Here is a 25,028-nt window from a genome sequence, read left to right on the forward strand (position 1 = left end):
TGACCCTGAAAAGTAATTCTAAGCGTACTCACCAGTAACTTGTATTTCCTTCCATAGGAATCCATTGTGTGGTTTTCAGCAGAAAAGTTTCTAAGTGTCGATTTTTGGAATGTACAAAAATTCCTCTAAAATCAGCTGAACTACGAATTCCGATTTACTCACCTGTTATCAGGAGAGACCTCAATACTGCATCTTTAAGCCCAGTACTGATCCTGAAAAGTAATTCTAAGCGTGCTTACCAGGACCTTGAATTTCATTCCATAGGCTAATATTGACTGGTTTCACTTGGAAATTCTTCGAAGTGTGGAATTTTGGAACTTACTTTTATTCCTCTAAAATCAGCCGAACTACGAATTCCGATTTACTCACCTGTTATCAAGAGAGACCTCAGTGCTGCATGTTTAAGCCCAGTATTGATCCTGAAAAGTAATTCTCACCGTACTTACCAGTAACTTGAATTTCCTTCCATAGGCTAACATTGACTGGTTTCACTTGGAAATTCTTCGAAGTGTGGAGTTTTGAAACTTACAAATATTCCTCTAAAATCAGCCGAATTTCAAATTCCGATTTACTTACCTGTTATCAGGAGAGAACTCAGTGCTGCATCTTTTAGCACAGCACTGACCCTGAAAATGTATTCTTAGCGTACTTACCAGCAACTTGTATTTCCTTCCATAGGAATCCACTGTGTGGTTTTCAACAGAAAAGTTTCGAAGTGTGGAATTTTGGAACTTACAAATATTCCTCTAAAATCAGCCGAACTTCGAATTCGGCTTTACTCACCTGTTATCAGGAGAGAACCCAGTGCTGCATCTTTTTGCCCAGCACTGACCCTGAAAAGTAATTCTAAGCGTACTTACCAGTAACTTGTATTTCCTTCCATAGGAATCCACCGTGTGGTTTTCAGCAGAAAAGTTTCGAAGTGTGGAATTTTGGAACTTACAAATATTCCTCTAAAATCAGCCGAATTTCAAATTCCGATTTACTTACCTGTTATCAGGAGAGAACTCAGTGCTGCATCTTTTAGCACAGCACTGACCCTGAAAATGTATTCTTAGCGTACTTACCAGCAACTTGTATTTCCTTCCATAGGAATCCACTGTGTGGTTTTCAACAGAAAAGTTTCGAAGTGTGGAATTTTGGAACTTACAAATATTCCTCTAAAATCAGCCGAACTACGAATTCCGATTTACTCACCTGTTATCAGGAGAGAACCCAGTGCTGCATCTTTTAGCCCAGCACTGACCCTGAAAAGTAATTCTAAGTGTACTTACCAGTAACTTGTATTTCATTCCATAGGAATCCATTGTGTGGTTTTCAGCAGAAAAGTTTCTAAGTGTGGAGTTTTGGAACTTACAAATATTCCTCTAAAATCAGCCGAACTACGAATTCTGATTTACTCGCCTGTTATCAGGAGAGACCTCAGTGCTGAATCTTTAAGGCCAGTACTGATCCTGAAAAGTAATTCTAACCGTACTTACCAGGAACTTGAATTTCATTCCATAGGCTAACATTGACTGGTTTCACTTGGAAAATCTTCGAAGTGTGGAGTTTTGGAAGTTACAAATATTCCTCTAAAATCAGCCGAACTACGAATTCCGATTTACTTACCTGTTATCAGGAGAGAACTCAGTGCTGCATCTTTTAGCCCAGCACCGACCCTGAAAAGTAATTCTAAGCATGCTTACCAGGACATTGAATTTCATTCCATAGGCTAACATTGACTGGTTTCACTTGGAAATTCTTCGAAGTGTGGAATTTTGGAACTTACAAATATTCCTCTAAAATCAGCCGAACTATGAATTCCGATTTACTCACCTGTTATCAGGAGAGACCTCAGTGCTGCATGTTTAAGCCCAGTACTGATCCTGAAAAGTAATTCTAACCGTACTTACCAGTAACTTGAATTTCCTTCCATAGGAATCCACTGTGTGGTTTTCAGCAGAAAAGTTTCGAAGTGTGGAATTTTGGAACTTACAAATATTCCTCTAAAATCAGTCGAACTTCGAATTCTGATTTACTCACCAGTTATCAGGAGAGAACCCAGTGCTGCATCTTTTAGCACAGCACAGACCCTGAAAAGTAATTCTAAATATATTTACCAGCAACTTGTATTTCCGTCCATAGGAATCCATTGTGTGGTTTTCAGCAGAAAATATTTTAAGTGTGGAGTTTTGGAACTTACAAATATTCCTCTAAAATCAGCCGAACTACGAATTCCGATTTACTCACCTGTTATCAAGTGAGAACCCAGTGCTGCATCTTTTAGCCCAGCACTGACCCTGAAAAGTAATTCTAAGCGTACTTACCAGTAACTTGTATTTCATTCCATAGGAACCCATTGTGTGGTTTTCAGCAGTAAAGTTTCAAAGTGTGGAGTTTTGGAACTTACAAATATTCCTCTAAAATCAGCCGAATTCCGAATTCCGATTTACTCGCCTGTTATCAAGAGAGAAATCAGTGCTGCATGCTTTAGCCCAGCACTGATCCTGAAAAGTAATTCTAAGCGTACTTACCAGTAACTTGTATTTCCTTCCATAGGAATCCATTGTGTGGTTTTCAGCAGAAAAGATTCTAAGTGTCGATCTTTGGAACGTACAAAAATTCCTCTAAAATCAGCCGAATTACGAATTCCAATTTACTCAACTGTTATCAGGAGAGACCTCAGTGCTGCATGTTTAAGCCCAGTACTGATCCTGAAAAGTAATTCTAACCATACTTACCAGTAACTTGAATGTCCTTCCATAGGCTAACATTGACTGGTTTCACTTGGAAAATCTTCGAAGTGTGGAGTTTTGGAACTTACAAATATTCCTCTAAAATCAGCCGAACTACGAATTCCGATTTACTCACCTGTTATCAGGAGAGACCTCAGTGCTGCATCTTTTAGCCCAGCACTGACCCTGAAAAGTAATTCTAAGCGTACTTACCAGTAACTTGTATTTCCTTCCATAGGAATCCATTGTCGGGTTTTCAGCAGAAAAGTTTCTAAGTGTCGATTTTTGGAACGTACAAAAATTCCTCTAAAATCAGCCGAACTACGAATTCCGATTTACACAACTGCTATCAGGAGAGACCTCAATGCTGCATGTTTAAGCCCAGTACTGATCGTGAAAAGTAATTCTAACCGTACTTACCAGTAACTTGAATTTCCTTCCATAGGCTCACATTGACTGGTTTCACTTGGAAATTCTTCGAAGTGTGGAGTTTTGGAACTTACAAATATTCCTCTAAAATCAGCCGAACTACGAATTCTGATTTACTCACCTGTTATCAAGAGAGAACCCAGTGCTGCATCTTTTAGCCCAGCACTGACCATGAAAAGTAATTCTAAGCGTACTTACCAGTAACTTGTATTTCCTTCCATAGGATTCCATTGTGTGGTTTTCAATAGAAAAATTTGTGTCCATTTTTGAAACGTACAAATATTGCTCTAAAATCAGCCGAACTACGAATTGCAATTTACTCACCTGTTATCAGGAGAGAACCCAGTGCTGCATCTTTTTGCCCAGCACTGACCCTGAAAAGTAATTCTAAGTGTACTTACCAGTAACTTGTATTTCCTTCCATAGGAATCCACTGTGTGGTTTTCAGCAGAAAAGTTTTGAAGTGTGGAGTTTTGGAACTTACAAATATTCCCCTAAAATCAGCCGAACTACGAATTCCGATTTACTCGCCTGTTATCAAGAGAGAACCCAGTGCTGCATGTTTTAGCCCAGCACTGACCCTGAAAAGTAATTCTAAATGTACTTACCAGCAACTTGTATTTCCTTCCATAGGAATCCATTGTGTGGTTTTCAGCAGAAAAGTTTCAGTGTCGATTTTTGGAACGTACAAAAATTCCTCTAAAATCAGACGAACTACAAATTCCGATTTATTCACCTGTTATCAGGAGAGACCTCAGTGCTTAATCTTTTAGCCCAGCACTGACCCTGAAAAGTAATTCTAAGCGTACTTACCAGTAACTTGTATTTCATTCCATAGGAACCCATTGTGTGGTTTTCAGCAGTAAAGTTTCAAAGTGTGGAGTTTTGGAACTTACAAATATTCCTCTAAAATCAGCCGAATTCCGAATTCCGATTTACTCGCCTGTTATCAAGAGAGAAATCAGTGCTGCATGCTTTAGCCCAGCACTGATCCTGAAAAGTAATTCTAAGCGTACTTACCAGTAACTTGTATTTCCTTCCATAGGAATCCATTGTGTGGTTTTCAGCAGAAAAGTTTCAGTGTCGATTTTTGGAACGTACAAAAATTCCTCTAAAATCAGACGAACTACAAATTCCGATTTATTCACCTGTTATCAGGAGAGACCTCAGTGCTTAATCTTTAAGGCCAGTACTGATCCTGAAATGTAATTCTAACCGTACTTACCAGTAACTTGAATTTCCTTCCATAGGCTAACACTGACTGGTTTCACTTGGAAATTCTTCGAAGTGTGGAGTTTTGGAAGTTACAAATATTCCTCTAAAATCAGCTGAACTACGAATTCCGATTTACTCACCTGTTATCAGGAGAGACCTCAGTGCTGCATGTTTAAGCCCAGTACTGATCCTGAAAAGTCATTCTAACCATACTTACCAGTAACTTGAATTTCCTTCCATAGGCTAACATTGACTGGCTTCAATTGGAAATTCTTCGAAGTGTGGAGTTTTGGAAATTACAAATATTCCTCTAAAATCAGCCGAACTACGAATTTCGATTTACTCACCTGTTATCAGGAGAGAACCCAGTGCCGCATCTTTTAGTCAAGCACTGACCCTGAAAAGTAATTCTAAGCGTACTCACCAGTAACTTGTATTTCCTTCCATAGGAATCCATTGTGTGGTTTTCAGCAGAAAAGTTTCTAAGTGTCGATTTTTGGAATGTACAAAAATTCCTCTAAAATCAGCTGAACTACGAATTCCGATTTACTCACCTGTTATCAGGAGAGACCTCAATACTGCATCTTTAAGCCCAGTACTGATCCTGAAAAGTAATTCTAAGCGTGCTTACCAGGACCTTGAATTTCATTCCATAGGCTAATATTGACTGGTTTCACTTGGAAATTCTTCGAAGTGTGGAATTTTGGAACTTACTTTTATTCCTCTAAAATCAGCCGAACTACGAATTCCGATTTACTCACCTGTTATCAAGAGAGACCTCAGTGCTGCATGTTTAAGCCCAGTATTGATCCTGAAAAGTAATTCTCACCGTACTTACCAGTAACTTGAATTTCCTTCCATAGGCTAACATTGACTGGTTTCACTTGGAAATTCTTCGAAGTGTGGAGTTTTGAAACTTACAAATATTCCTCTAAAATCAGCCGAATTTCAAATTCCGATTTACTTACCTGTTATCAGGAGAGAACTCAGTGCTGCATCTTTTAGCACAGCACTGACCCTGAAAATGTATTCTTAGCGTACTTACCAGCAACTTGTATTTCCTTCCATAGGAATCCACTGTGTGGTTTTCAACAGAAAAGTTTCGAAGTGTGGAATTTTGGAACTTACAAATATTCCTCTAAAATCAGCCGAACTTCGAATTCGGCTTTACTCACCTGTTATCAGGAGAGAACCCAGTGCTGCATCTTTTTGCCCAGCACTGACCCTGAAAAGTAATTCTAAGCGTACTTACCAGTAACTTGTATTTCCTTCCATAGGAATCCACCGTGTGGTTTTCAGCAGAAAAGTTTCGAAGTGTGGAATTTTGGAACTTACAAATATTCCTCTAAAATCAGCCGAATTTCAAATTCCGATTTACTTACCTGTTATCAGGAGAGAACTCAGTGCTGCATCTTTTAGCACAGCACTGACCCTGAAAATGTATTCTTAGCGTACTTACCAGCAACTTGTATTTCCTTCCATAGGAATCCACTGTGTGGTTTTCAACAGAAAAATTTCGAAGTGTGGAATTTTGGAACTTACAAATATTCCTCTAAAATCAGCCGAACTACGAATTCCGATTTACTCACCTGTTATCAGGAGAGAACCCAGTGCTGCATCTTTTAGCCCAGCACTGACCCTGAAAAGTAATTCTAAGTGTACTTACCAGTAACTTGTATTTCATTCCATAGGAATCCATTGTGTGGTTTTCAGCAGAAAAGTTTCTAAGTGTGGAGTTTTGGAACTTACAAATATTCCTCTAAAATCAGCCGAACTACGAATTCTGATTTACTCGCCTGTTATCAGGAGAGACCTCAGTGCTGAATCTTTAAGGCCAGTACTGATCCTGAAAAGTAATTCTAACCGTACTTACCAGGAACTTGAATTTCATTCCATAGGCTAACATTGACTGGTTTCACTTGGAAAATCTTCGAAGTGTGGAGTTTTGGAAGTTACAAATATTCCTCTAAAATCAGCCGAACTACGAATTCCGATTTACTTACCTGTTATCAGGAGAGAACTCAGTGCTGCATCTTTTAGCCCAGCACCGACCCTGAAAAGTAATTCTAAGCATGCTTACCAGGACATTGAATTTCATTCCATAGGCTAACATTGACTGGTTTCACTTGGAAATTCTTCGAAGTGTGGAATTTTGGAACTTACAAATATTCCTCTAAAATCAGCCGAACTATGAATTCCGATTTACTCACCTGTTATCAGGAGAGACCTCAGTGCTGCATGTTTAAGCCCAGTACTGATCCTGAAAAGTAATTCTAACCGTACTTACCAGTAACTTGAATTTCCTTCCATAGGAATCCACTGTGTGGTTTTCAGCAGAAAAGTTTCGAAGTGTGGAATTTTGGAACTTACAAATATTCCTCTAAAATCAGTCGAACTTCGAATTCTGATTTACTCACCAGTTATCAGGAGAGAACCCAGTGCTGCATCTTTTAGCACAGCACAGACCCTGAAAAGTAATTCTAAATATATTTACCAGCAACTTGTATTTCCGTCCATAGGAATCCATTGTGTGGTTTTCAGCAGAAAATATTTTAAGTGTGGAGTTTTGGAACTTACAAATATTCCTCTAAAATCAGCCGAACTACGAATTCCGATTTACTCACCTGTTATCAAGTGAGAACCCAGTGCTGCATCTTTTAGCCCAGCACTGACCCTGAAAAGTAATTCTAAGCGTACTTACCAGTAACTTGTATTTCATTCCATAGGAACCCATTGTGTGGTTTTCAGCAGTAAAGTTTCAAAGTGTGGAGTTTTGGAACTTACAAATATTCCTCTAAAATCAGCCGAATTCCGAATTCCGATTTACTCGCCTGTTATCAAGAGAGAAATCAGTGCTGCATGCTTTAGCCCAGCACTGATCCTGAAAAGTAATTCTAAGCGTACTTACCAGTAACTTGTATTTCCTTCCATAGGAATCCATTGTGTGGTTTTCAGCAGAAAAGATTCTAAGTGTCGATCTTTGGAACGTACAAAAATTCCTCTAAAATCAGCCGAATTACGAATTCCAATTTACTCAACTGTTATCAGGAGAGACCTCAGTGCTGCATGTTTAAGCCCAGTACTGATCCTGAAAAGTAATTCTAACCGTACTTACCAGTAACTTGAATTTCCTTCCATAGGCTAACATTGACTGGTTTCACTTGGAAAATCTTCGAAGTGTGGAGTTTTGGAACTTACAAATATTCCTCTAAAATCAGCCGAACTACGAATTCCGATTTACTCACCTGTTATCAGGAGAGACCTCAGTGCTGCATCTTTTAGCCCAGCACTGACCCTGAAAAGTAATTCTAAGCGTACTTACCAGTAACTTGTATTTCCTTCCATAGGAATCCATTGTCGGGTTTTCAGCAGAAAAGTTTCTAAGTGTCGATTTTTGGAACGTACAAAAATTCCTCTAAAATCAGCCGAACTACGAATTCCGATTTACACAACTGCTATCAGGAGAGACCTCAATGCTGCATGTTTAAGCCCAGTACTGATCGTGAAAAGTAATTCTAACCGTACTTACCAGTAACTTGAATTTCCTTCCATAGGCTCACATTGACTGGTTTCACTTGGAAATTCTTCGAAGTGTGGAGTTTTGGAACTTACAAATATTCCTCTAAAATCAGCCGAACTACGAATTCTGATTTACTCACCTGTTATCAAGAGAGAACCCAGTGCTGCATCTTTTAGCCCAGCACTGACCATGAAAAGTAATTCTAAGCGTACTTACCAGTAACTTGTATTTCCTTCCATAGGATTCCATTGTGTGGTTTTCAATAGAAAAATTTGTGTCCATTTTTGAAACGTACAAATATTGCTCTAAAATCAGCCGAACTACGAATTGCAATTTACTCACCTGTTATCAGGAGAGAACCCAGTGCTGCATCTTTTTGCCCAGCACTGACCCTGAAAAGTAATTCTAAGTGTACTTACCAGTAACTTGTATTTCCTTCCATAGGAATCCACTGTGTGGTTTTCAGCAGAAAAGTTTTGAAGTGTGGAGTTTTGGAACTTACAAATATTCCCCTAAAATCAGCCGAACTACGAATTCCGATTTACTCGCCTGTTATCAAGAGAGAACCCAGTGCTGCATGTTTTAGCCCAGCACTGACCCTGAAAAATAATTCTAAATGTACTTACCAGCAACTTGTATTTCCTTCCATAGGAATCCATTGTGTGGTTTTCAGCAGAAAAGTTTCAGTGTCGATTTTTGGAACGTACAAAAATTCCTCTAAAATCAGACGAACTACAAATTCCGATTTATTCACCTGTTATCAGGAGAGACCTCAGTGCTTAATCTTTAAGGCCAGTACTGATCCTGAAATGTAATTCTAACCGTACTTACCAGTAACTTGAATTTCCTTCCATAGGCTAACACTGACTGGTTTCACTTGGAAATTCTTCGAAGTGTGGAGTTTTGGAAGTTACAAATATTCCTCTAAAATCAGCTGAACTACGAATTCCGATTTACTCACCTGTTATCAGGAGAGACCTCAGTGCTGCATGTTTAAGCCCAGTACTGATCCTGAAAAGTCATTCTAACCATACTTACCAGTAACTTGAATTTCCTTCCATAGGCTAACATTGACTGGCTTCAATTGGAAATTCTTCGAAGTGTGGAGTTTTGGAAATTACAAATATTCCTCTAAAATCAGCCGAACTACGAATTCCGATTTACTCACCTGTTATCAGGAGAGAACCCAGTGCCGCATCTTTTAGTCAAGCACTGACCCTGAAAAGTAATTCTAAGCGTACTCACCAGTAACTTGTATTTCCTTCCATAGGAATCCATTGTGTGGTTTTCAGCAGAAAAGTTTCTAAGTGTCGATTTTTGGAATGTACAAAAATTCCTCTAAAATCAGCTGAACTACGAATTCCGATTTACTCACCTGTTATCAGGAGAGACCTCAATACTGCATCTTTAAGCCCAGTACTGATCCTGAAAAGTAATTCTAAGCGTGCTTACCAGGACCTTGAATTTCATTCCATAGGCTAATATTGACTGGTTTCACTTGGAAATTCTTCGAAGTGTGGAATTTTGGAACTTACTTTTATTCCTCTAAAATCAGCCGAACTACGAATTCCGATTTACTCACCTGTTATCAAGAGAGACCTCAGTGCTGCATGTTTAAGCCCAGTATTGATCCTGAAAAGTAATTCTCACCGTACTTACCAGTAACTTGAATTTCCTTCCATAGGCTAACATTGACTGGTTTCACTTGGAAATTCTTCGAAGTGTGGAGTTTTGAAACTTACAAATATTCCTCTAAAATCAGCCGAACTACGAATTCCGATTTACTTACCTGTTATCAGGAGAGAAATCAGTGCTGCATCTTTTAGCCCAGCACTGACCCTGAAAAGTAATTCTAAGCATACTTACCAGTAACTTGTATTTCCTTCCATAGGAATCCACCGTGTGGTTTTCAGCAGAAAAGTTTCGAAGTGTGGAATTTTGGAACTTACAAATATTCCTCTAAAATCAGCCGTATTTCAAATTCCGATTTACTTACCTGTTATCAGGAGAGAACTCAGTGCTGCATCTTTTAGCACAGCACTGACCCTGAAAATTTATTCTTAGCGTACTTACCAGCAACTTGTATTTCCTTCCATAGGAATCCACTGTGTGGTTTTCAACAGAAAAGTTTCGAAGTGTGGAATTTTGGAACTTACAAATATTCCTCTAAAATCAGCCGAACTTCGAATTCCGATTTACTCACCTGTTATCAGGAGAGAACCCAGTGCTGCATCTTTTAGCCCAGCACTGACCCTGAAAAGTAATTCTAAGTGTACTTACCAGTAACTTGTATTTCATTCCATAGGAATCCATTGTGTGGTTTTCAGCAGAAAAGTTTCTAAGTGTGGAGTTTTGGAACTTACAAATATTCCTCTAAAATCAGCCGAACTACGAATTCTGATTTACTCGCCTGTTATCAAGTGAGAACCCAGTGCTGCATCTTTTAGCCCAGCACTGACCCTGAAAAGTAATTCTAAGCGTACTTACCAGTAACTTGTACTTCCTTCCATAGGAATCCATTGTGTGGTTTTCAGCAGAAAAGTTTCTAAGTGTCGATTTTTGGAACGTACAAAAATTCCTCTAAAATCAGCCGAACTACGAATTCTGATTTACTCACCTGTTATCAGGAGAGACCTCAGTGCTGCATGTTTAAGCCCAGTACTGATCCTGAAAAGTAATTCTAACCGTACTTACCAGTAACTTGAATTTCCTTCCATAGGAATCCACTGTGTGGTTTTCAGCAGAAAAGTTTCGAAGTGTGGAATTTTGGAACTTACAAATATTCCTCTAAAATCAGCCGAACTTCGAATTACGATTTACTCAACTGTTATCAGGAGAGAACCCAGTGCTGCATCTTTTAGCCCAGCACTGACCCTGAAAAGTAATTCTAACCGTACTTACCAGTAACTTGTATTTCCTTCCATAGGAATCCACTGTGTGGTTTTCAGCAGAAAAGTTTCGAAGTGTGGAATTTTGGAACTTACAAATATTCCTCTAAAATCAGCCGAACTTCGAATAACGATTTACTCAACTGTTATCAGGAGAGAACCCAGTGCTGCATCTTTTAGCCCAGCACTGACCCTGAAAAGTAATTCTAAGTGTACTTACCAGTAACTTGTATTTCATTCCATAGGAATCCATTGTGTGGTTTTCAGCAGAAAAGTTTCTAAGTGTGGAGTTTTGGAACTTACAAATATTCCTCTAAAATCAGCCGAACTACGAATTCTGATTTACTCGCCTGTTATCAAGTGAGAACCCAGTGCTGCATCTTTTAGCCCAGCACTGACCCTGAAAAGTAATTCTAAGCGTACTTACCAGTAACTTGTACTTCCTTCCATAGGAATCCATTGTGTGGTTTTCAGCAGAAAAGTTTCTAAGTGTCGATTTTTAGAACGTACAAAAATTCCTCTAAAAGCAGCCGAACTACGAATTCTGATTTACTCACCTGTTATCAGGAGAGACCTCAGTGCTGAATCTTTAAGGCCAGTACTGATCTTGAAAAGTAATTCTAACCGTACTTACCAGGAACTTGAATTTCACTCCATAGGCTAACATTGACTGGTTTCACTTGGAAAATCTTCGAAGTGTGGAGTTTTGGAAGTTACAAATATTCCTCTAAAATTAGCCGAACTACGAATTCCGATTTACTTACCTGTTATCAGGAGAGAACTCAGTGCTGCATCTTTTCGCCCAGCACTGACCCTGAAAAGTAATTCTAAGAGTGCTTACCAGGACATAGAATTTCATTCCATAGGCTAACATTGACTGGTTTCACTTGGAAATTTTTCGAAGTGTGGAATTTTGGAACTTACAAATATTCCTCTAAAATCAGCCGAACTATGAATTCCGATTTACTCAACTGTTATCAGGAGAGAACCCAGTGCTGCATCTTTTAGCCCAGCACTGACCCTGAAAAGTAATTCTAACCGTACTTACCAGTAACTTGTATTTCCTTCCATAGGAATCCACTGTGTGGTTTTCAGCAGAAAAGTTTCGAAGTGTGGAATTTTGGAACTTACAAATATTCCTCTAAAATCAGCCGAACTTCGAATTCCGATTTACTCACCTGTTATCAGGAGAGAACCCAGTGCTGCATCTTTTAGCCCAGCACTGACCCTGAAAAGTAATTCTAAGCATACTTACCAGTAACTTGTACTTCCTTCCATAGGAATCCATTGTGTGGTTTTCAGCAGAAAAGTTTCTAAGTGTAGATTTTTGGAACGTTCAAAAATTCCTCTAAAATCAGCCGAACTACGAATTCTGATTTACTCACCTGTTATCAGGAGAGACCTCAGTGCTGAATCTTTAAGGCCAGTACTGATCCTGAAAAGTAATTCTAACCGTACTTACCAGGAACTTGAATTTCATTTCATAGGCTAACATTGACTGGTTTCACTTGGAAAATCTTCGAAGTGTGGAGTTTTGGAAGTTACAAATATTCCTCTAAAATCAGCCGAACTACGAATTCCGATTTACTCACCTGTTATCAGGAGAGACCTCGGTGCTGCATATTTAAGCCCAGTACTGATCCTGAACAGTAATTCTAACCGTACTTACCAGTAACTTGAATTTCCTTCCATAGGAATCCACTGTGTGGTTTTCAGCAGAAAAGTATCGAAGTGTGGAATTTTGGAACTTACAAATATTCCTCTAAAATCAGTCGAACTTCGAATTCTGATTTACTCACCAGTTATCAGGAGAGAACCCAGTGCTGCATCTTTTAGCCCAGCACAGACCCTGAAAAGTAATTCTAAATATATTTACCAGTAACTTGTATTTCCGTCCATAGGAATCCATTGTGTGGTTTTCAGCAGAAAATATTCTAAGTGTGGAGTTTTGGAACTTACAAATATTCCTCTAAAATCAGCCGAACTACGAATTCCGATTTACTCACCTGTTATCAAGTGAGAACCCAGTGCTGCATCTTTTAGCCCAGCACTGACCCTGAAAAGTAATTCTAAGCGTACTTACCAGTAACTTGTATTTCATTCCATAGGAACCCATTGTGTGGTTTTCAGTAGTAAAGTTTCAAAGTGTCGATTTTTAGAATGTACAAAAATTCCTCTAAAAGCAGCCGAACTACGAATTCTGATTTACTCACCTGTTATCAGGAGAGACCTCAGTGCTGAATCTTTAAGGCCAGTACTGATCTTGAAAAGTAATTCTAACCGTACTTACCAGGAACTTGAATTTCACTCCATAGGCTAACATTGACTGGTTTCACTTGGAAAATCTTCGAAGTGTGGAGTTTTGGAAGTTACAAATATTCCTCTAAAATTAGCCGAACTACGAATTCCGATTTACTTACCTGTTATCAGGAGAGAACTCAGTGCTGCATCTTTTCGCCCAGCACTGACCCTGAAAAGTAATTCTAAGAGTGCTTACCAGGACATAGAATTTCATTCCATAGGCTAACATTGACTGGTTTCACTTGGAAATTCTTCGAAGTGTGGAATTTTGGAACTTACAAATATTCCTCTAAAATCAGCCGAACTATGAATTCCGATTTACTCAACTGTTATCAGGAGAGAACCCAGTGCTGCATCTTTTAGCCCAGCACTGACCCTGAAAAGTAATTCTAACCGTACTTACCAGTAACTTGTATTTCCTTCCATAGGAATCCACTGTGTGGTTTTCAGCAGAAAAGTTTCGAAGTGTGGAATTTTGGAACTTACAAATATTCCTCTAAAATCAGCCGAACTTCGAATTCCGATTTACTCACCTGTTATCAGGAGAGAACCCAGTGCTGCATCTTTTAGCCCAGCACTGACCCTGAAAAGTAATTCTAAGCATACTTACCAGTAACTTGTACTTCCTTCCATAGGAATCCATTGTGTGGTTTTCAGCAGAAAAGTTTCTAAGTGTAGATTTTTGGAACGTTCAAAAATTCCTCTAAAATCAGCCGAACTATGAATTCTGATTTACTCACCTGTTATCAGGAGAGACCTCAGTGCTGAATCTTTAAGGCCAGTACTGATCCTGAAAAGTAATTCTAACCGTACTTACCAGGAACTTGAATTTCATTTCATAGGCTAACATTGACTGGTTTCACTTGGAAAATCTTCGAAGTGTGGAGTTTTGGAAGTTACAAATATTCCTCTAAAATCAGCCGAACTACGAATTCCGATTTACTCACCTGTTATCAGGAGAGACCTCGGTGCTGCATATTTAAGCCCAGTACTGATCCTGAACAGTAATTCTAACCGTACTTACCAGTAACTTGAATTTCCTTCCATAGGAATCCACTGTGTGGTTTTCAGCAGAAAAGTTTCGAAGTGTGGAATTTTGGAACTTACAAATATTCCTCTAAAATAAGTCGAACTTCGAATTCTGATTTACTCACCAGTTATCAGGAGAGAACCCAGTGCTGCATCTTTTAGCCCAGCACAGACCCTGAAAAGTAATTCTAAATATATTTACCAGTAACTTGTATTTCCGTCCATAGGAATCCATTGTGTGGTTTTCAGCAGAAAATATTCTAAGTGTGGAGTTTTGGAACTTACAAATATTCCTCTAAAATCAGCCGAACTACGAATTCCGATTTACTCACCTGTTATCAAGTGAGAACTCAGTGCTGCATCTTTTAGCCCAGCACTGACCCTGAAAAGTAATTCTAAGCGTACTTACCAGTAACTTGTATTTCATTCCATAGGAACCCATTGTGTGGTTTTCAGTAGTAAAGTTTCAAAGTGTGGAGTTTTGGAACTTACAAATATTCCTCTAAAATCAGCCGAATTCCGAATTCCGATTTACTCGCCTGTTATCAAGAGAGAAACCAGTGCTGCATGCTTTAGCCCAGCACTGATCCTCAAAAGTAATTCTAAGCGTACTTACCAGTAACTTGTATTTCCTTCCATAGGAATCCATTGTGTGGTTTTCAGCAGAAAAGATTCTAAGTGTCGATTTTTGGAACGTACAAAAATTCCTCTAAAATCAGCCGAACTACGAATTCCAATTTACTCAACTGTTATCAGGAGAGACCTCAGTGCTGCATGTGTAAGCCCAGTACTGATCCTGAAAAGTAATTCTAACCATACTTACCAGTAACTTGAATTTCCTTCCATAGGCTAACATTGACTGGTTTCACTTGGAAAATCTTCGAAGTGTGGAGTTTTGGAACTTACAAATATTCCTCGAAAATCAGCCGAACTACGAATTCCGATTTACTCACCTGTTATCAGGAGAGACCTCAGTGCTGCATCTTTTAGCCCAGCACTGACCCTGAAAAGTAATTCTAAGCGTACTTACCAGTAACTTGTATTTCCTTCCATGGGAATCCATTGTCGGGTTTTCAGCAGAAAAGTTTCTAAGTGTCGATTTTTGGAACGTACAAAAATTCCTCTAAAATCAGCCGAACTTCGAATTACGATTTACTCAACTGTTATCAGGAGAGAACCCAGTGCTGCATCTTTTAGCCCAGCACTGACCCTGAAAAGTAATTCTAAATATACTTACCAGCAACTTGTATTTCCGTCCATAGGAATCCATTTTGTGGTTTTCAGCAGAAAATATTCTAAGTGTGGAGTTTTGGAACTTACAAATATTCCTCTAAAATCAGCCGAACTACGAATTCTGATTTACTCACCTGTTATTAGGAGACAACCCGGTGCTGCATCTTTTAGCCCAGCACTGACCATGAAAAGTAATTCTAAGCGTACTTACCAGTAACTTGTATTCCCTTCCATAGGATTCCATTGTGTGGTTTTCAATAGAAAAATTTGTGTCCATTTTTGAAACGTACAAATATTGCTCTAAAATCAGCCGAACTACGAATTGCAATTTACTCACCTGTTATCAGGAGAGAACCCAGTGATGCATCTTTTAGCCCAGCACTGACCCTGAAAAGTAATTCTAAGTGTACTTACCAGTAACATGTATTTCCTTCCATAGGAATCCACTGTGTGGTTTTCAGCAGAAAAGTTTCAAAGTGTGGAGTTTTGGAACTTACAAATGTTCCTCTAAAATCAGCCGAATTCCGAATTCCGATTTACTCGCCTGTTATCAAGAGAGAAACCAGTGCTGCATGCTTTAGCCCAGCACTGATCCTGAAAAGTAATTCTAAGCGTACTTACCAGTAACTTGTATTTCCTTCCATAGGAATCCATTGTGTGGTTTTCAGCAGAAAAGATTCTAAGTGTCGATTTTTGGAACGTACAAAAATTCCTCTAAAATCAGCCGAACTACGAATTCCGATTTACTCAACTGTTATCAGGAGAGACCTCAGTGCTGCATGTTTAAGCCCAGTACTGATCCTGAAAAGTAATTCTAACCGTACTTACCAGTAACTTGAATTTCCTTCCATAGGCTAACATTGACTGGTTTCACTTGGAAAATCTTCGAAGTGTGGAGTTTTGGAACTTACAAATATTCCTCTAAAATCAGCCGAACTACGAATTCCGATTTACTCACCTGTTATCAGGAGAGACCTCAGTGCTGCATGTTTAAGCCCAGTACTGATCCTGAAAAGTAATTCTAAGTGTACTTACCTGCAAATTGTATTTCCTTTCATAGGAATCCATTGTGTGGTTTTCAGCAGGAAAGTTTTTAAGTGTGGAGTTTTGGAACTTACAAATATTCCTCTAAAATCAGCCGAACTACGAATTCTGATTTACTCACCTGTTATCAGGAGACAACCCAGTGCTGCATCTTTTAGCCCAGCACTGACCCTGAAAAGTAATTCTAAGCGTACTTACCAGTAACTTGTATTTCCTTCCATAGGAATCCATTGTGTGGTTTTCAGCAGAAAAGTTTCTAAGTGTCGATTTTTGGAACCTACAAAAATTCCTCTCAAATCAGCCGAACTACGAATTCCGATGTACTCAACTGTTATCAGGAGAGACCTCAATGCTGCATGTTTAAGCCCAGTACTGATCGTGAAAAGTAATTCTAACCGTACTTACCAGTAACTTGAATTTCCTTCCATAGGCTCACATTGACTGGTTTCACTTGGAAATTCTTCGAAGTGTGGAGTTTTGGAACTTACAAATATTCCTATAAAATCAGCCGAACTACGAATTCTGATTTACTCACCTGTTATCAGGAGAGACCTCAGTGCTGCATGTTTAAGCCCAGTACTGATCCTGAAAAGTAATTCTAAGTGTACTTACCTGCAAATTGTATTTCCTTTCATAGGAATCCATTGTGTGGTTTTCAGCAGGAAAGTTTCTAAGTGTGGAGTTTTGGAACTTACAAATATTCCTCTAAAATCAGCCGAACTACGAATTCTGATTTACTCACCTGTTATCAGGAGACAACCCAGTGCTGCATCTTTTAGCCCAGCACTGACCCTGAAAAGTAATTCTAAGTGTACTTACCAGTAACTTGTATTTCCTTCCATAGGAATCCACTGTGTGGTTTTCAGCAGAAAAGTTTCGAAGTGTGGAGTTTTGGAACTTACAAATATTCCTCTAAAATCAGCCGAACTACGAATTCCGATTTACTCGCCTGTTATCAAGAGAGAACCCAGTGCTGCATGTTTTAGCCCAGCACTGACCCTGAAAAGTAATTCTAAATGTACTTACCAGCAACTTGTATTTCCTTCCATAGGAATCCATTGTGTGGTTTTCAGCAGAAAAGTTTCAGTGTCGATTTTTGGAACGTACAAAAATTCCTCTAAAATCAGCCGAACTACAAATTCCGATTTATTCACCTGTTATCAGGAGAGACCTCAGTGCTTAATCTTTAAGGCCAGTACTGATCCTGAAATGTAATTCTAACCGTACTTACCAGTATTTTGAATTTCCTTCCATAGGCTAACACTGACTGGTTTCACTTGGAAATTCTTCGAAGTGTGGAGTTTTGGAGTTACAAATATTCCTCTAAAATCAGCCGAACTACGAATTCCGATTTACTCACCTGTTATCAGGAGAGACCTCAGTGCTGCATGTTTAAGCCCAGTACTGATCCTGAAAAGTCATTCTAACCATACTTACCAGTAACTTGAATTTCCTTCCATAGGCTAACATTGACTGGCTTCAATTGGAAATTCTTCGAAGTGTGGAGTTTTGGAAATTACAAATATTCCTCTAAAATCAGCCGAACTACGAATTCCGATTTACTCACCTGTTATCAGGAGAGAACCCAGTGCCGCATCTTTTAGTCAAGCACTGACCCTGAAAAGTAATTCTAAGCGTACTCACCAGTAACTTGTATTTCCTTCCATAGGAATCCATTGTGTGGTTTTCAGCAGAAAAGTTTCTAAGTGTCGATTTTTGGAACGTACAAAAATTCCTCTAAAATCAGCTGAACTACGAATTCCGATTTACTCACCTGTTATCAGGAGAGACCTCAATACTGCATCTTTAAGCCCGGTACTGATCCTGAAAAGTAATTCTAAGCGTGCTTACCAGGACCTTGAATTTCATTCCATAGGCTAATATTGACTGGTTTCACTTGGAAATTCTTCGAAGTGTGGAATTTTGGAACTTACTTTTATTCCTCTAAAATCAGCCGAACTACGAATTCCGATTTACTCACCTGTTATCAGGAGAGACCTCAGTGCTGCATGTTTAAGCCCAGTACTGATCCTGAAAAGTAATTCTAACCGTACTTACCAGTAACTTGAATTTCCTTCCATAGGCTAACATTGACTGGTTTCACTTGGAAATTCTTCGAAGTGTGGAGTTTTGAAACTTACAAATATTCCTCTAAAATCAGCCGAACTACGAATTCCGATTTACTTACCTGTTATCAGGAGAGAAATCAGTGCTGCATCTTTTAGCCCAGCACTGACCCTGAAAAGTAATTCTAAGCGTACTTACCAGTAACTTGTATTTCCTTCCATAGGAATCCACCGTGTGGTTTTCAGCAGAAAAGTTTCGAAGTGTGGAATTTTGGAACTTACAAATATTCCTCTAAAATCAGCCGAATTTCAAATTCCGATTTACTTACCTGTTATCAGGAGAGAACTCAGTGCTGCATCTTTTAGCACAGCACTGACCCTGAAAATTTATTCTTAGCGTACTTACCAGCAACTTGTATTTCCTTCCATAGGAATCCACTGTGTGGTTTTCAACAGAAAAGTTTCGAAGTGTGGAATTTTGGAACTTACAAATATTCCTCTAAAATCAGCCGAACTTCGAATTCCGATTTACTCACCTGTTATCAGGAGAGAACCCAGTGCTGCATCTTTTAGCCCAGCACTGACCCTGAAAAGTAATTCTAAGTGTACTTACCAGTAACTTGTATTTTATTCCATAGGAATCCATTGTGTGGTTTTCAGCAGAAAAGTTTCTAAGTGTGGAGTTTTGGAACTTACAAATATTCCTCTAAAATCAGCCGAACTACGAATTCTGATTTACTCGCCTGTTATCAAGTGAGAACCCAGTGCTGCATCTTTTAGCCCAGCACTGACCCTGAAAAGTAATTCTAAGCGTACTTACCAGTAACTTGTACTTCCTTCCATAGGAATCCATTGTGTGGTTTTCAGCAGAAAAGTTTCTAAGTGTCGATTTTTGGAACGTACAAAAATTCCTCTAAAATCAGCCGAACTACGAATTCTGATTTACTCACCTGTTATCAGGAGAGACCTCAGTGCTGAATCTTTAAGGCCAGTACTGATCCTGAAAAGTAATTCTAACCGTACTTACCAGGAACTTGAATTTCATTCCATAGGCTAACATTGACTGGTTTCACTTGGAAAATCTTCGAAGTGTGGAGTTTTGGAAGTTACAAATATTCCTCTAAAATCAGCCGAACTACGAATTCCGATTTACTTACCTGTTATCAGGAGAGAACTCAGTGCTGCATCTTTTAGCCCAGCACCGACCCTGAAAAGTAATTCTAAGCGTGCTTACCAGGACATTGAATTTCATTCCATAGGCTAACATTGACTGGTTTCACTTGGAAATTTTTCGAAGTGTGGAATTTTGGAACTTACAAATATTCCTCTAAAATCAGCCGAACTATGAATTCCGTTTTACTCACCTGTTATCAGGAGAGTCCTCAGTGCTGCATGTTTAAGCCCAGTACTGATCCTGAAAAGTAATTCTAACCGTACTTACCAGTAACTTGAATTTCCTTCCATAGGAATCCACTGTGTGGTTTTCAGCAGAAAAGTTTCGAAGTGTGGAATTTTGGAACTTACAAATATTCCTCTAAAATCAGCCGAACTTCAAATTACGATTTACTCAACTGTTATCAGGAGAGAACCCAGTGCTGCATCTTTTAGCCCAGCACTGACCCTGAAAAGTAATTCTAACCGTACTTACCAGTAACTTGTATTTCCTTCCATAGGAATCCACTGTGTGGTTTTCAGCAGAAAAGTTTCGAAGTGTGGAATTTTGGAACTTACAAATATTCCTCTAAAATCAGCCGAACTTCGAATTACGATTTACTCAACTGTTATCAGGAGAGAACCCAGTGCTGCATCTTTTAGCCCAGCACTGACCCTGAAAAGTAATTCTAAGTGTACTTACCAGTAACTTGTATTTCATTCCATAGGAATCCATTGTGTGGTTTTCAGCAGAAAAGTTTCTAAGTGTGGAGTTTTGGAACTTACAAATATTCCTCTAAATCAGCCGAACTACGAATTCTGATTTACTCGCCTGTTATCAAGTGAGAACCCAGTGCTGCATCTTTTAGCCCTGCACTGACCCTGAAAAGTACTTCTAAGCGTACTTACCAGTAACTTGTACTTCCTTCCATAGGAATCCATTGTGTGGTTTTCAGCAGAAAAGTTTCTAAGTGTCGATTTTTGGAACGTACAAAAATTCCTCTAAAAGCAGCCGAACTACGAATTCTGATTTACTCACCTGTTATCAGGAGAGACCTCAGTGCTGAATCTTTAAGGCCAGTACTGATCTTGAAAAGTAATTCTAACCGTACTTACCAGGAACTTGAATTTCATTCCATAGGCTAACATTGACTGGTTTCACTTGGAAAATCTTCGAAGTGTGGAGTTTTGGAAGTTACAAATATTCCTCTAAAATCAGCCGAACTACGAATTCCGATTTACTTACTTGTTATCAGGAGAGAACTCAGTGCTGCATCTTTTAGCCCAGCACTGACCCTGAAAAGTAATTCTAAGCGTGCTTACCAGGACATAGAATTTCATTCCATAGGCTAACATTGACTGGTTTCACTTGGAAATTCTTCGAAGTGTGGAATTTTGAAACTTACAAATATTCCTCTAAAATCAGCTGAACTACGAATTCCGATTTACTCACCTGTTATTAGGAGAGAACTCAGTGCTGCATCTTTTAGCCCAGCACTGACCCTGAAAAGTAATTCTAAGCATACTTACCAGTAACTTGTATTTCCTTCCGTAGGAATCCACTGTGTGGTTTTCAGCAGAAAAGTTTCGAAGTGTGGAATTTTGGAACTTACAAATATTCCTCTAAAATCAGTCGAACTTCGAATTCTGATTTACTCACCAGTTATCAGGAGAGAACCCAGTGCTGCATCTTTTAGCCCAGCACTGACCCTGAAAAGTAATTCTAAGCGTACTTACCAGTAACTTGTATTTCCTTCCATAGGAATCCATTGTGTGGTTTTCAGCAGAAAAGCTTCTAAGTGTCGATTTTTGGAACGTACAAAAATTCCTCTAAAATCTGCCGAACTACGAATTCCGATTTACTCACCTGTTATCAGGAGAGACCTCAATGCTGCATCTTTAAGCCCAGTACTGATCCTGAAAAGTAATTCTAACCGTACTTACCAGGAACTTGAATTTCATTCCATAGGCTAACATTGACTGGTTTCACTTGGAAATTCTTCGAAGTGTGGAGTTTTGGAAGTTACAAATATTCCTCTAAAATCAGCCAAACTACGAATTCCGATTTACTCATCTGTTATCAGGAGAGACCTCAGTGCTGCATGTTTAAGCCCAGTACTGATCCTGAAAAGTAATTCTAACTGTACTTACCAGTAACTTGAATTTCCTTCCATAGGCTAACATTGACTGGTTTCACTTGGAAATTCTTCGAAGTGTGGAGTTTGGAACTTACAAATATTCCTCTAAAATCAGCCGAACTACGAATTCCGATTTACTCACCTGTTATCCTGGACGCAAAAAAAAAAGTATTATTGCAATAAAATTGAAACAGCACAAAACTCCAATAAATGTCTATATGAGACCACCAAACAATTGGCGGGTTTCTCTGTGGATCTCACACCTCCCCCGTCCCAAACCCTTTGCGACGCTTTATCTAAGTTCTTCTTCAGCAAAGTTGATGACATTTACAGGGTTTTCGCCAATAACGTCACTCTCTTCCACAGCCCATCAATTCAACCTGAAGGACCCATTCTCTCGCAGTTCAGAGAGGTCACGTGTCCGCAGGTGCTAAAAACGATATCCACCATCAAATCGGGATCGGCCCTCGACCCCTGTCCCTTGAAGGTCCTGAGACTTATCATGGATGCAGTCTTACCCTCTATAACCAATATCTGCAACTCCATGTTTAGCACCGGCATCTATCCCGAGACACTAAAGAAAACCCTAATAAAACCGTTGCTCAAAAAACCTACCCTTAATAAAGAAGAACCCAAAAGCTACCGCCCCATTGCCAGTCTCCCACTATTAGCAAAAATTGTGGAAAAAATTATGAATGCCCAACTCTCCTCCTTCATCGAGGATAACAAATGCCTAGATGAATCACAGTTTGGCTTCCGTCGCTTCCACGGAACCGAGACGGCCTTGGTCAAAGCGGCGGACGACATCAGATCTATCCGGGATGCGGGAGGTACCGCCGTCCTGATATTACTAGACCTGTCGGCGGCCTTTGACACGGTCGACCATACCACCTTGGTCGACCGTGTCGAGAGCATAGGCATCCAAGGTAACGCCAAAAATCTTCTTGCCTCCTTCCTGGCCAACAGGACCCAGGTCGTCACAGTGGGACCTTTTGAATCCTCCCCCCTGTCACTACCATGTGGAGTTCCCCAAGGCTCATCCCTTAGTCCGACACTATTTAACATTTATGTGTCGGACCTTGCCAATGTCATCAGGGCACACGGGATGAGCCTCACTTTATACGCTGATGACACTCAACTGGTCCTAGCCGTCAAAAACGACGGCCTTCAGAAAGCCAACATGTTCAACCAGGGCATGTCGGCTATCGGGAACTGGATGTCACACAATTGTCTGAAGCTAAACTCCGATAAATCGGAGGTTGTAATCTTCGGCAATCTCTCTCCGGAGTGGTCCCCCCGTTGGTGGCCGTCATCCATGGGCCAGCCCCCAGTCCCGGTTGATAAAGTGAGGAACCTGGGAGTCATGTTTGACAACCGTCTGAACTTCCTACCACACGGCAATCAGATATCCTCTTCAGCCTTTCATAAACTTAGGCTCATCAAAAAAATTCTGCCCTTTTTACCTGAAAACATGGCGAAAACGCTGGTAAGCTCCCTGGTGCTCTCCACCCTAGACTATTGTAACGCTTTGTTTCTAGGGGCCCAGGAGAGAGTGTTAACAAAAATGCAGTCCATACAGAACGCGGCCGCCAGGCTCCTAGGGCGAATCCCCAAATTCCATCCGGTTTTACCCACCATGAAACAACTTCATTGGCTTCCGGTGAGGAAGAGGATTATGTTCAAAACCTTGTGCCTGGTATACAAGGCTTTACACAACGCTGTCCCAGCGTTCATCACTCAGAACCTTACCCCCTACTGTCCATCCAGAGCACTGCGCTTTTTCAGCTCCCTGGACCTGGTGATCCCCCGAACTAAATCTGTCAACTGGGGTGACAGAAGATTTCTTGTGGCTGCTCCAAAATTATGGAACACACTGCCTCATCCCATCAAGACCAGCACGTCCCTCTGGTCTTTCCGAAAAAACCTCAAAACCTGGCTTTTTAATCATTGATCTCCCAGTCCCCTTGTTGGCTAAACATTGCAGATACTTAGCGCCGAGATGCCCACGGGCCTTCGTTTCGCGCTTTACAAATGTCAAAATAATAATAATAATAAATAATAATTATCAGGAGAGAACCCAGTGCTGCATCTTTTAGCCAAGCACTGACCCTGAAAAGTAATTCTAAGCATACTCACCAGTAACTTGTATTTCCTTCCATAGGAATCCATTATGTGGTTTTCAGCGGAAAAGTTTCTAAGTGTCGATTTTTGGAACGTACAAAAATTCCTGTAAAATCAGCCGAACTACGAATTCCGATTTACTCACCTGTTATCAGGAGAGACCTCAATGCTGCATCTTTAAGCCCAGTACTGATCCTGAAAAGTAATTCTAAAAGTACTTACCAGTAACTTGTATTTCCTTCCATAGGAATCCACTGTGTGGTTTTCAGAAGAAAAGTTTCTAAGTGTCGATTTTTGGAACGTACAAAAATTCCTCTAAAATCTGCCGAACTACGAATTCCGATTTACTCACCTGTTATCAGGAGAGACCTCAATGCTGCATCTTTAAGCCCAGTACTGATCCTGAAAAGTAATTCTAACCGTACTTACCAGGAACTTGAATTTCATTCCATAGGCTAACATTGACTGGTTTCACTTGGAAATTCTTCGAAGTGTGGAGTTTTGGAAGTTACAAATATTCCTCTAAAATCAGCCGAACTATGAATTCCGATTTACTCACCTGTTATCAGGAGAGACCTCAGTGCTGCATGTTTAAGCCCAGTACTGATCCTGAAAAGTCATTCTAACCATACTTACCAGTAACATGAATTTCCTTCCATAGGGTAACATTGGCTGGTTTCACTTGGAAATTCTTCGAAGTGTGGAGTTTTGGAACTTACAAATATTCCTCTAAAATCAGCCGAACTACGAATTCCGATTTACGCACCTGTTATCAGGAGAGACCTCAGTGCTGCATGTTTAAGCCCAGTACTGATCCTGAAAAGTAATTCTAAGCGTACTCACCAGTAACTTGTATTTCCTTCCATAGAAATCCATTGTGTGGTTTTCAGCAGAAAAGTTTCTAAGTGTCGATTTTTGGAACGTACAAAAATTCCTCTAAAATCAGCCGAACTACGAATTCCGATTTACTCACCTGTTATCAGGCGAGACCTCAGTGCTGCATGTTTAAGCACAGTACTGATCCTGAAAAGTAATTCTAACCATACTTACCAGTAACTTGAATTTCCTTCCATAGGCTAACATTGACTGGTTTCACTTGGAAATTCTTCGAAGTGTGGAGTTTTGAAACTTACAAATATTCCTCTAAAATCAGCTTAACTACGAATTCCGATTTA

The sequence above is a fragment of the Triturus cristatus genome, chromosome 1_1 (genome assembly GCF_964204655.1).
Source record: "Triturus cristatus chromosome 1_1, aTriCri1.1, whole genome shotgun sequence".
Lineage (NCBI taxonomy): Eukaryota > Metazoa > Chordata > Amphibia > Caudata > Salamandridae > Triturus > Triturus cristatus.